At 41.9% G+C, this 11,671-nt stretch overlaps 1 pseudogene; it reads left to right on the forward strand.

Moving 5' to 3' along the window:
• The first annotated feature begins 7,791 nt into the window (after window positions 1-7,791).
• On the forward strand, window positions 7,792-9,832 carry LOC125366895 (annotated as a pseudogene).
• The last annotated feature ends 1,839 nt before the right edge of the window (window positions 9,833-11,671 follow it).

An 11,671-nucleotide genomic window follows, 5' to 3' on the forward strand; every position in this document is an offset into this window, starting at 1 on the left:
AACTGACTTCCTCCATGTCCAAAATGCCTCAGCCACATCTGGCAGTCAGGTCTGCACTAGATAGCCATGGCCTGATGGCAAATAGCCAATCAAACAAGATAGGTGCTGGTAGCTCACTTCTGGAGTCCTAGCTACTGAGGAGGCTAAGCTCTAAGGATCATGGTCTGAAGATGACAAAGTACATGAAGCTCTTAGCTCCAGTTAACCAAGCGAGTATGACTCACGTTGTAGAGTGAAAATGCTAAGCAAAAGTTGGGAGGCCTTGAGTTCAACTCCCAGTATGGACACACACACACACACACACACACACACACACACACACACACACACGCAAAAGCAGATGAAATAATAAGCATGGAAGAGATGGTAAGTTGTCACTACCATGACAAAATCTAACATCACCACAATAAAGAGATGGTTTCATTAATAATAAATGTAACAAAATACTATCATTAAATATTTTATAATCAAAGAAACAATTCCAGAAGAAGTGACTTCAGATAAACATTGATCAAAAGACAATAACACACAAATGCCCATTGAGAACCATGAACCTCCACACCTGCCTTTTATACTCAGCCAACATGTGCATAGATCACATGTAAATAATGTCAGTGTGGATCCATTTCTTTTACAGAGCCAAAGCTCAAAACTTTTTCCAGCAATTATCCTACGGTTCACAGGACAAAACTAGAATATTTTTATAAATATATCAGGAATGATGCTGGAGACACTTTGACTAGCCGATTACCTCTCCAGATGTAGCAAGGGGTCACCTTAATTTAGGTTTGGGGGGAGCAGATGAATGGAGAGAGAGAGTGTGGGCAAACACAGTCATAATATTCAGTGTGCCTATGTGGAAATGGAACCAGGGAAGTCGAGGGGATGAGGCGGGTTTGGGGAGAAGTGGGGGAATGATGAAGGAGGTGATGGCAATTGAGATGTACACAAAATGTACACATTGACTTGAAACCCCTTTGTTCAACTACTTCAAGATAATTGTATCAAGGTGAGAGAAAAGATGCAACTATGGCTTCAAAAATGGCATTTTCTTATGAAGACACCACTCCTCCTTCCCCTGCCCCACGTGGCAAACTAGATAAACTCTAATCCTCTTAAATCATCAGAGAAATACCCTACACACTTGGTGGCTCATTCCTGCAGACCTAGTGACTCAGGAGGCCAAGATCTGAGTATCAATGGTTCAAAGCCAGCTCTGGAAGACTCTTATCTCCAACTAGCCACTAAAAAGAGCTGAAAGTGGGGCTGAGGCTCAAGTGGTAGAGTGCTAGCTTTGAGTGGAAAAGAAAAAGCTAAGGGACAGTGCCCAGGCCCTGAGTTCAAGACCCAGGACTGGCACCAAAAGACCAAAGCAAAACAAATTAGCATTTTCATTAGCAGGCTCTTTACCTGGCCATGTTATCAATAGAAAGTACTGCATCCTTTTCTTGTACCTATGGCCTCTGCACATCACACCTGCAGTACTCCCACTCTCTTCCTCAATGATCTCCAGCCCATTATTATATGTAGCCAGATGTCATGCCCACCCACAAAGTCCTTTGTGACATCACAGTCCTTGTAAACTTGAGGACAGAGTCATCATGGAAACTGCCATGGAGTGTCTCTTATTGAGACCTATTTTGCTTTTAACCAAAACTGTCCTGTATCATTGTAGTGTTTGTTATTGAGTTTAGCCCTAGCTAAATGGCTTGATGATCCTGAACCACAGTCAAAGTTCAATTGCTAGTTGGCCACTGGTGGCTAACGCCTGTAATCCTCGATACTCAAAAGGATGAGATCTGAGGATAATAGTTCAAAGCCCAGCCCATACAGGAACATCCATCTCCAATAAACTACTCAGAAAAAGCTGGGAGTGGTGCTGTGGCTCAAATGGTAAAGCATTAGCCTTAACGACAAAGAGGCTCAGGGGCAGTGCCAGACCCTGAGTTCAGGCCCAGGCTTGGCAAAAAGAAAGGAAAAAAAGAAAGAAAAAGTAGGAAGGAAGGAAAGAAGGGAGAGAGGAGAGGATAGGAGGGAGGGAGGGAACGAGGGAAGGAGGGAGGGAGAGATGAAGGAAGAAAGGAAGCAACGAAGGAAGGAAGGAATAAGGTATGGTGATAACAGGAGAGTGTGTAACAAATGGGGCTTAGATAGGGCACCAGGCATTTGATGGGTAAAGTAAATAATAAAATGCAATTAGTCAAATAAAATGGGAGCATGGTCAAGGAGGAAAAGGTCAGCAAGGAAAAAGAGTTTGGGGAATCTTTGGGGGGGGGGCGAAAATAGTACTCCACAGAGAAGGGATTATAAATGTATATAAGTAAACATATGTAGGAATTTAAGTAAAATTCCAATCATAAGGAGAATGTAAAAAAAAACAACACTTCTTTCCTCTGATACTTAAACATATCTTGTTCAAGCTGGAAGATCATGGTTTTTAATTTAAGCAAGCAGAGGTCAAAGGAAGTTACAGAACCTCTCATCTCAGATCCCAGGCCGGCCTACTTTTCTTTTCTTTTCTTTTTTCCCCAAGACTCTTTAATCTTCCCGTGTTTGATCCCGGAGTGCACAGGTGTTAGATCTGTGCAGAGCATTTTGTAGCCTCCATTTAGTCTTGGAGACAGGGCTTTTTTAAAAAAAGCCTCCATGGCAGGAAGTCCAGGCCTGCATGCGACACACAGGCCTCTCCATACTATGTCTGCTGCCCCATTTCTCGGCAGAGGGTTTGATTGATTCTTTGTGTGTCAGGTTTGTTCTGCTACTTCAGCTCAGCTGTCAACCCCATCATCTATAACTCCTGTCTCGTAGCTTCCTAGCAGCATTTTGGAATGTCATCTCCTACAAACTGGGGTGCCTCTGGAATCATCCCCCAGTGCCACCTGCCCACAGGGACGTCATACTGACAGTGCCATCTTGTGGAGCTGACCAAAAAGGCAGTGCATAGGTTCCGCTGTCAATCATTCATCTGCCACTCACCGGCCCCCAGAGCCCTCTGTACTGATGCTGATCCGGCCCCATGAAGGAAAATTCCAGAGGTACCACCTTGAAGAGGCCTAATTGATTCTTGGAGGTGAAAAATATCTCCAGGGCTCAACACTAGAGAAAGGGGCAGCCTGGAGTCTTCACCTCCTTCTGCGATGTTAGGGAGATGCAATGTTCTTAGAACTCATGTATGTATTTCTAATTACTATTATTGTTATGATTATCATTATGATTTTCATTATTATTTTGGTGCTTGTCCTAGGGCTTTGAACTCAGGGCCTAGAGGCCATCCCTTAGCTTTTTTGGTTGAGGCTAGCACTATAGACTTGAGCCACAGCTCCACTTCTAGCATTTTGGTGTTTCATTGGAGATAAAGTACATCACGGGCTTTCCTGCTTTGGCTGGCTTTGAACCACAATCCTTAGAACTCAGGCTCCTGAGTATCTAGGATTACAGGCATGAGCCACCAATGCCTAGCTAGTTGTTGTTGATGTTATTTTAAACAACTATGGACAGTCAAATTCAGATCTGGGTCTGAACTGCAGAACCTCTTGAGTTTCTATTAAGCTATCTTTCTACCAGTCTAACACTTTAGACCCCATCACAAGTTTGCAAAGGCCACCTCACTGGCTGGCAAAGCAGTATACTTGAAGATGGAGCAATTTACACTCCTAGGAATGGATTGTCTTGAGGTGTCCAAACCTTGGGCTGTTACAAGCAGAAACCACAGTGAGCCACAGGAGGAAGGGGCTGGGGGGCTGCTCTAGGCCTTATGATTTTAAAATGCCCCAATCCATATCTCCTATCTCTTCCATAAACTGCTATTCTAATGTTATAAGGGAATTCATCCATGAGATGCAGAGAAGCCACATTCTGAGAGGTCCAATTGCGATTCTTTATTAGAAAGCTAGCAGACTCCTGTCCCAAAGACCCTGCACCCCAGGAAGTTGCTTGCACAGAGCTTTGAAAGTAAAACACCACGTGTTTGTGGTGAAGGCCCAAGCCCAACAAAAGCCAACCCTCTAGGGGAACAATCAGGGGTAAGCAAAGCCAACCATAACAGGGAATTATTAGCAGGGAGTGTTCTCTGTAGCAAAACTTTCCTGGGGCTAAACAGCATGATGCATGCTCATTTTAACAAATGGGCCATCACACCTCTAGGCTTTTCAGAGCTAAGTGAAAAGCTCCTGTCGCCCATCAAGGTCCAGGAATGGTGGTGAGGATGTTTCTTAAAACCAGGATCCTTATTGCACTAACATGGCTAAATTGGAAATGCATCTTAGTGCTCTGAATTCTTTCTTCTCCAGCATCCATTTAAGTCAGTCATTTCTCACCAGGGACAAGAACTGGGTCAAGATCACACACGTGTGTGCATGTGCATGCGCATGCACACACAAACACATGCACACGCACATACACACAAAAGCACACACATACAGTGTGGGTCACTTCCTGAATTGCTTTCCAACTTGAATTTCTAATTGGTGTCTCTCTTACAGAGGGACAGAAATGTGGTCATCTGTCTTGGAACACATGACTTTAATGGGCTGTCCCTCATCACTTATATAATGTCCTTTACACATGAAATATGAGTAAAATTGACCTCCAGACTTAGCTTCTATGAAACAATCACAAGTAATCTGTGCTCTATTTAAACTGTGCTACTTGTTCATTTCCTTCTTTTTTTCTTCCTCCTTCCCTCCCCCTCTCCCTTCCTTCCTTCCTTCCTTCCTTCCTTCCTTCCTTCCTTCCTTCCTCCCTCCCTCCCTCCCTCCCTTCCTCCTTTCTCCCTCCATCCCTCTCTTTCTACATCTCTATTTTTTATTTATTTGCTTCGATCTTCATTTTCTTTCATTTGAGATAGGGGCTTGCCTGTAACCCAAATGGGAGATGAACCTCAAACACTTCTGCTTCAGCCTCCCAAGTGCTGGGATTACTGGCATACACCACCACACCCAGCTAATGGCTGACTTTTCATGTGAAAATATGACCTATGGCCTTTGCCATCTTCACATCTTGACACACACATATCTTCCAATTTCTATGTGTGTGTGTGTGTGTATATATATATATATATATATATATATATATATGTACTTTAATGTTGAAGTTAATATGGGATTGTCCCCAGAGAGCCTGCTTGGCTTACTCAAACCACTGCCATATCTGACTTCTCCATTTGTGCATCTTTCTTATGTTCTTATTTTACTTTGCTTTCTACCTGTGGCTTCAATTCTTGCTTTTCCAGAATGTACATTTGTCCAAGGAATGAAGTGTTTTATGTTTACTTTTATTGTCCATGACTAGAAATCTGCACAGGTACCTGCCTCAATGGGAATGTTCAATAAATAAATGGAGAGTGACCTGACTTCTGATTCTGTTGCACTGAGCCAAATAATGGTTCCAAAGGTAATCATGCTAAGAGCTAAAGAGAGTATTATTATTATTCTATTAGGGGTTTCTTACCTTCGGCTGCTCTTCTGAGTCATCTGAGTTATGCCTGCTGTGTCTAAGTTTCCAGAATGGCATTTACCAGGACTGAAACATGTGGAGTCTGGCATTGGTCTCAGATTATTCCCCGCTGAATTGAATGAGCTATTCCATTGATAAATTGCAGCCTGTGGTACCAACATCATCATTTATGAACATACTGTGGTTTTCATAGTCACGGTATTCCATGGCTAATGACCACCCACCTTTTCTGAACCGGAAATATCCTGTGATAAGGTGGTTGACGTGGATGAGCCTAGGTCTGTGGTTTGTTTGCAGAGGAAGCTGAAAAGCCTCAACAATACACAAGAGAAATATCATGAATGAGTTTCCATCATAACTTTTGCTGTGGTTTTGGAAGCACCTTGAATGAAGAATCTGCCAGGTTCATTATTAGTGGCAGCCACATGGTTACTGTACATGATTTTGGTACACTGGGCATTGTATACATGGCTACTTGAAGTAATGAAGGGAAAGAAAACCTAGGGTGTAATATATCACAAGAAATGTACTCACTGCCTCATTATGTAACTGTACCTATTTTGTAAAACACCTTGTCAAAAAAATTTAATAAAAAAAGAAATTACTTAAATACGTTTATTTAAAAAATGGTACATGAGTTTCAAACACCATAGGTTTAGGTGAATATGAAACACAGAAAGAGTTGAAGCTGGAATTTTATTACGAGTAGTTAGGAAATCCTCATGTCCTGTGCTATTTCCCCAGATTTATCTCTCCCATTGCTATGCTGCATTGTTTTTAAGAAAAAGAAATCTTATGACTCAGGATTTAGATGCTGAAGGAAAATGAACGTATTGACAAGCCATGTTCAGTGGAGACAAGAATAAGATGGTTATTCCTGGGAAGGCCTTATGCCCATATTTGGCCTCATATGGGATAATAAGGCACTCATAAAAGAGTGCAGATTCCTCTCTGATTCATATTTTTCTCCTAACAACTTTTATGGAGTTGTACTCAATCATAAATCTTAAAGACAAATTCTTCACTTTCCCAAAAAGTATTTTCACAAAACTCCAACTAAGATTCTTTAACCTCTGGTCAGATCATTCATCTATTTTAGCATTCACAGATTCTACTTATCCCCAAGCGCACAAGGGTTCACAATCCTGAACCATTCCAGACATGAATTAGATGCTATCTGTAGTTTTACAGTCTTCGCCAATCTTTCACTTTGCAGAAAGAGATGCTTAGTTATCAATGACAACCTGAAGACTGGCAAGTAAGACCTAACTGCACTTTTCCCTCAATAGAATTTTAACTCAATTTTCTATGTGTAAAACCTGGACTAAAGACTACAAAACATCCACATAGTACTACATCTACCCTATAAAGTGTGCCAATCATGCAAAACACTCACCTTTTTTTACCTGGCATAGGAGAAAAGACAACTTCAGAAAAAGAAAGGTGTGTTTGTGTGTGTGTGTTTGTGCACGTGTGTGATCAATTGACAATATGGGGCCCAAGAAAACTATGAGGGATCTACAGAAGAGGGTCAAAATAAAGGACAAAGTTGAAACATTAGAACATATCAATTTTCAAATATCTGCATTTCAATCCTGGTTGCAATTCAGAAACTAAGAGTTTTGTGTTCCTAATAGAAATGGGTGACATCTGATTTTGTATCAACCCTCAAATATCTTCAGGGCCATATATCCAAAGTATATATTGAGTAGAAGAGCTATATAACTTGTTTAGGCCAAAGTTATAGTGCAATATCAACTAGCCAAGTGGTGATGTTAATAAGGATCCTCTCATTAACAGCCAACCCGACTTGGTGACTTAATACATCACTTTCTACACTTGTACCCATGACTGATGCAAACTTGTTAGACAGTAATCAACCCTTCAGGAGATTCAAAATGAGATCCAAAAAGTATCTTACAATCATCACCTTGGCATTTTATACCAATAGACAGATACGGAGAAATTCACTCTACTGCCAGGCTTGATACTAATTACCATGATTTTGAACAAGTATTGTTCTACTACATAAAGGAGGACTCTATGTATGCAAACAGGCATATAGAGTCCTTCAGTGTCAAATGGTGACTGGAAAAGCAGCTTGAAGAGCACTTATCAATCATTTGAGCTAAAGTCTTACACCCTGATTAAGCAGGAATCTTGCTATGAATGCAAGTCTAGTTCAACATTTTTAAAACAATAATTGCCACATGTCAATAGAAATAAAGACAACAATCACATTTTGGCATGTGGAGAAACTTTTCTGACAAGATACAATACCCTGTTATATTAAAGCTCTGGAGAATCTGGGAATACCTGGAAACAGTCCACATAATAATGGCTATTTGTGAAAATTTTCCACTGCACATACTCAAAGGTAAAAAACCGAGACCATTTCTAAAAGCAGCTGTAGACAAGGGTGTTGACTTCCTCTATCCCTCTTCAATATCCTGCTGGGATTCCTTCTTCCAAGCCCATTTAGACAAGATGCAGACAAAAGAGAACTAAATAGGGAGGGTCCGAAAAATGCAAACCCTTTTCCTGTGCACATGTCTTAATCCTATCTTTTTGTATTGGAACTTTGAGCCCGCCCTGCCCCCAAGCACTTGGATCTGAATAAAAGCTAGGGAAAAACTGAGGTTGTGAGGTCTTTTTGGAAGAAGCTGCCTGGAGGTGAAAGCACCTGCCACAAACAGGATCACTCCGGTGGTTTGTAAGTTCTGCCTGGGGAAGTGTGTCCAGTTAATCTGCAGAGCCAGAGCCAGGGCCAGGGCCGGGTCGTGGGAATTTGGCTGATGTGCTCAGCATCCTGCGACAGTACAACATCCAGAAGAAGGAGATTGTGGTGAAGGGAGATGAGGTGATCTTTGGTGAGTTCTCCTGCCCCAAGAATGTCAAGACCAACTATGTGGTTTGGCGGCCTGGGAAGGAAGACCAGCCCAGAGAATACTACACATTGAAGGCTCTTTTATTTCTACTTGAGAACGTGCTCCTTGCTCATTCAGATTACATTCCATGCGCGGTCTCAAAAAATATTCCTGTGGTTACCAGACCTGACCGAAAAGATCTCCTTGGGTATCTCAGTGGTGAAGCGCCAACATCAAAAAGTATAGACAGAAATGCCCCCCTGGAAATATGTTTTCAGAAGTTCCCTCAAGTCACACTAACTTCGCATAAAGTTTTACCACCAGAAAAGAAACCCCGAGTTGAGGAGGAAGAGGCTATGTGCCCTGAGAGCGAGAGAATGGCTGCTCTGCTAAAGGGCCGTAAAGAAGGAATTGTGCAGACTGCACAGATCAGGGCTTTGGGTGAAGGTATGTCAGTGGAAAAAATTGCTTTCATCAAAGCCAAAATGATGGCTAAGGAAAGAGTGACTATCAAGACTGATCTGGATGCTGTAACTCCAGTTAAACAGAGGCATTCTGTGCATGCCAAGGTGGACCCGATCCGAGACCTGGTCAGCAGAGCGAGGGTGTGGAGGACACGAACAACTGTCTTTCAGATCAAAAGAAACATTTCCAACAATATTTTTGCAATTCTTCAATCTATAAAAGCCAGAGAGGAAAGGTGGACAGCTCAGCAGCAACCAGCTCCACTTGAAGCGTCTGTAGTGCCCACGTTGCATCCTAAACAGTCTACAGCAGTTACCTACAACAGATATGACCAGGAGAGATTCAAAGGGAAAGAAGCAACAAAACATTTTCAAATTGACACGGTGGGCACCTACGATGGCATGACACTGAAGTCTCTAAGGGAAATTGCATCTGCTCCCAAGTCTCACACTCTTGACGCCCAGCATGTACCGAGACCAGTTTCTCAGGCAAGGTCTCCCCCCAAACAGAAGAAAGGACTGCAGACCCCCATTATCATAATACCTGAAACTGCCACTTCTCTAATCACCATGCTAAATGTGAAAGACCTTCTGCAGGATCTGACATTTGTCTCATCCAATGAAAAGAAAAAACATTGTTGTGAATGACAGCAGGAAATCCTGCTAATGAGAAAAAAACAGCAGATATAGCCAGGGGGCCCTGCAGTTAGGTATACAGTACCTTATAAAGTGGTTGACCAGTCCCGTAAACTTATGCCTCAAGACTGGGACCGTGTTGTGGCAGTGTTTGTTCAAGGTCCTGCGTGGCAGTTCAAAGGCTGGCCATAGCTTTTGTCTGATGGGTCACCAGTTGGCATTTTTGCTAAAATTCAAGCCTTCCATCTCAAGTATGATGAAGTTTCTCTAGATAAAAATGTCCAGAAATGGCCTGTAACCATATTACAAGTCAACTCTCACAAACGTCATCTGGACAGACCAGTGTTCTTGCGGTTCTGGGAGGTACTGGACAGGTACATGGGGAAGCATAAATCCCACCTGAGAGTCTGAATTCTTTGGTTCCTACTTTCCAGCAAAGCTGGATTGAGAAACATGGACTACTTTGATCTGCACACTGAGAATCAGCTGTAAGGCTTAATCATGAACATAGAAATGAAGGTCACTGCAGCCTTTCGTCAAGCTGCCTTTGTGCGTTATGCTGCCAAGGAATGTTGGCCCTCATCTTCATCAGCAAATATTTTGGCTTACATGTACCTGCAACATTAACCTTCTTGTCTGTGTTGGAAATTTACTTTGATACAATCTTTCTCTCTATTGTTTCAATTGGCATTACTCCAGTATTGTTCATTTGGAAATAAATACAGGTTAGCTTTGTGTGTAAAGTAAGATGCTATGAGGCTTCCTAAGCCAACTTGCTTCTGATTTTTCAATGCTCTGCGATAGCTCCACTGAAAATACTGTGTTGAGTTGTATTAAATTGTAGTCTCTGAACCATCAAGAACCCAATGGGATGTATCTACTTTGCTATTTTTATGTTTAAAATTCTTTATCTCTGCTATCTTGAAGTGGTTGTATAAAGTGATGTCAATTCAATGTTTCACTTTATAAAGACAATGAATCTTAGTATAACCCCTTCTATCAAATCATCCCCATCTTTCCCAACCCACCCTCATGTTTTCCATTGTGTTTTCTTATATGTCCATTAAACAGCTTGATTATTTTTGCCCACTAAGTGAGTTTTTTGTAAGAAAAACAAATTATGATTCACATATATGCTCATTGATACATTTATACCAGTATATAAGATTAGAGAAGTCAAAACACATGAAATGTTACAAAACTATTCACTAAAAAGTTATGTGGCCATTAAAATTGAAAATCACAGGTTGGGAATGTGGCTTAGTGATACATTGCTCTCCCAGCATGCATGAAGCCCTGGGTTCAGTTCCTCAGTATCACATAGACAGAAAGAGCTGGAAATGGCCTTATAGTTCCAATAATAGCCTTGAGCAAAGAAGCTCAAGAACACTGCCGAGCACCTGAGTTCAAGTACCAAGACTGACAACAATAACAACAACAAAGTGAAAATTACAAGGCAGTCTGTAGAAACACATTCCTGTTATTCCAGTGACTCGGGAGATTATGATCAGATAGATCATAGTTCCCGACCAGCCAGGACAGAAAAATCCACAAGACTCCATCACACTGGAAGTAGCTGACAGTGCTAGCCCCCACCTATCATCCCAGCTATGATGTAAAGTAAAACCTGGAAGGACTCAAGTTCAGGCACAGCTCTAGGCAGGAAATGAGTTCGTCTTGCCAAAATAACCAACTTAAAAATGATCTGGAGGCATGGCTAGAGGAAGTGTTGCTGCTTAGCAAGCACAAAACCTTACTACCCACATTAACGAAGATACACAGAGAGGGTAGTAGAGACAGAGGGGAAGTGGAGAAGGAGATTAATATATAATGTGGGTTGGGGGCTACCAATATACTTCATGGGTCAGATTTGTCTTTATTATAACATTCAATCTTTACCGTAGGACGTTGGCACCGCTGGCTTATCCTAAAATCTTAGCAACTCAGTAGACTGAGGTATCTGAGAACCTTGATTCAGACATATCCCAGAGACCTATCTCCCATTAAGTGGCAAAAAAGCTGGAAAAGTGGAGGGGAGGCTCAAGTGGGAGTGTGCCTGCCATGAGCAAAATAGCCAAGCAAATTACTAAATAGTGTGAAAGAGATGGAAGCTACACAGTACCTGAAGACACAGAACACCAGTTCCCACAGACCATTCACTATTGTCTCAGTACTGGATCTGTTGATAATCATAAAGGCTGAACCTCCATCATGTCATTATTTCTCTTTAAGACTGATAGGTCTGGACTG

Source organism: Perognathus longimembris, chromosome 18, assembly GCF_023159225.1.
Source record: "Perognathus longimembris pacificus isolate PPM17 chromosome 18, ASM2315922v1, whole genome shotgun sequence".
Lineage (NCBI taxonomy): Eukaryota > Metazoa > Chordata > Mammalia > Rodentia > Heteromyidae > Perognathus > Perognathus longimembris.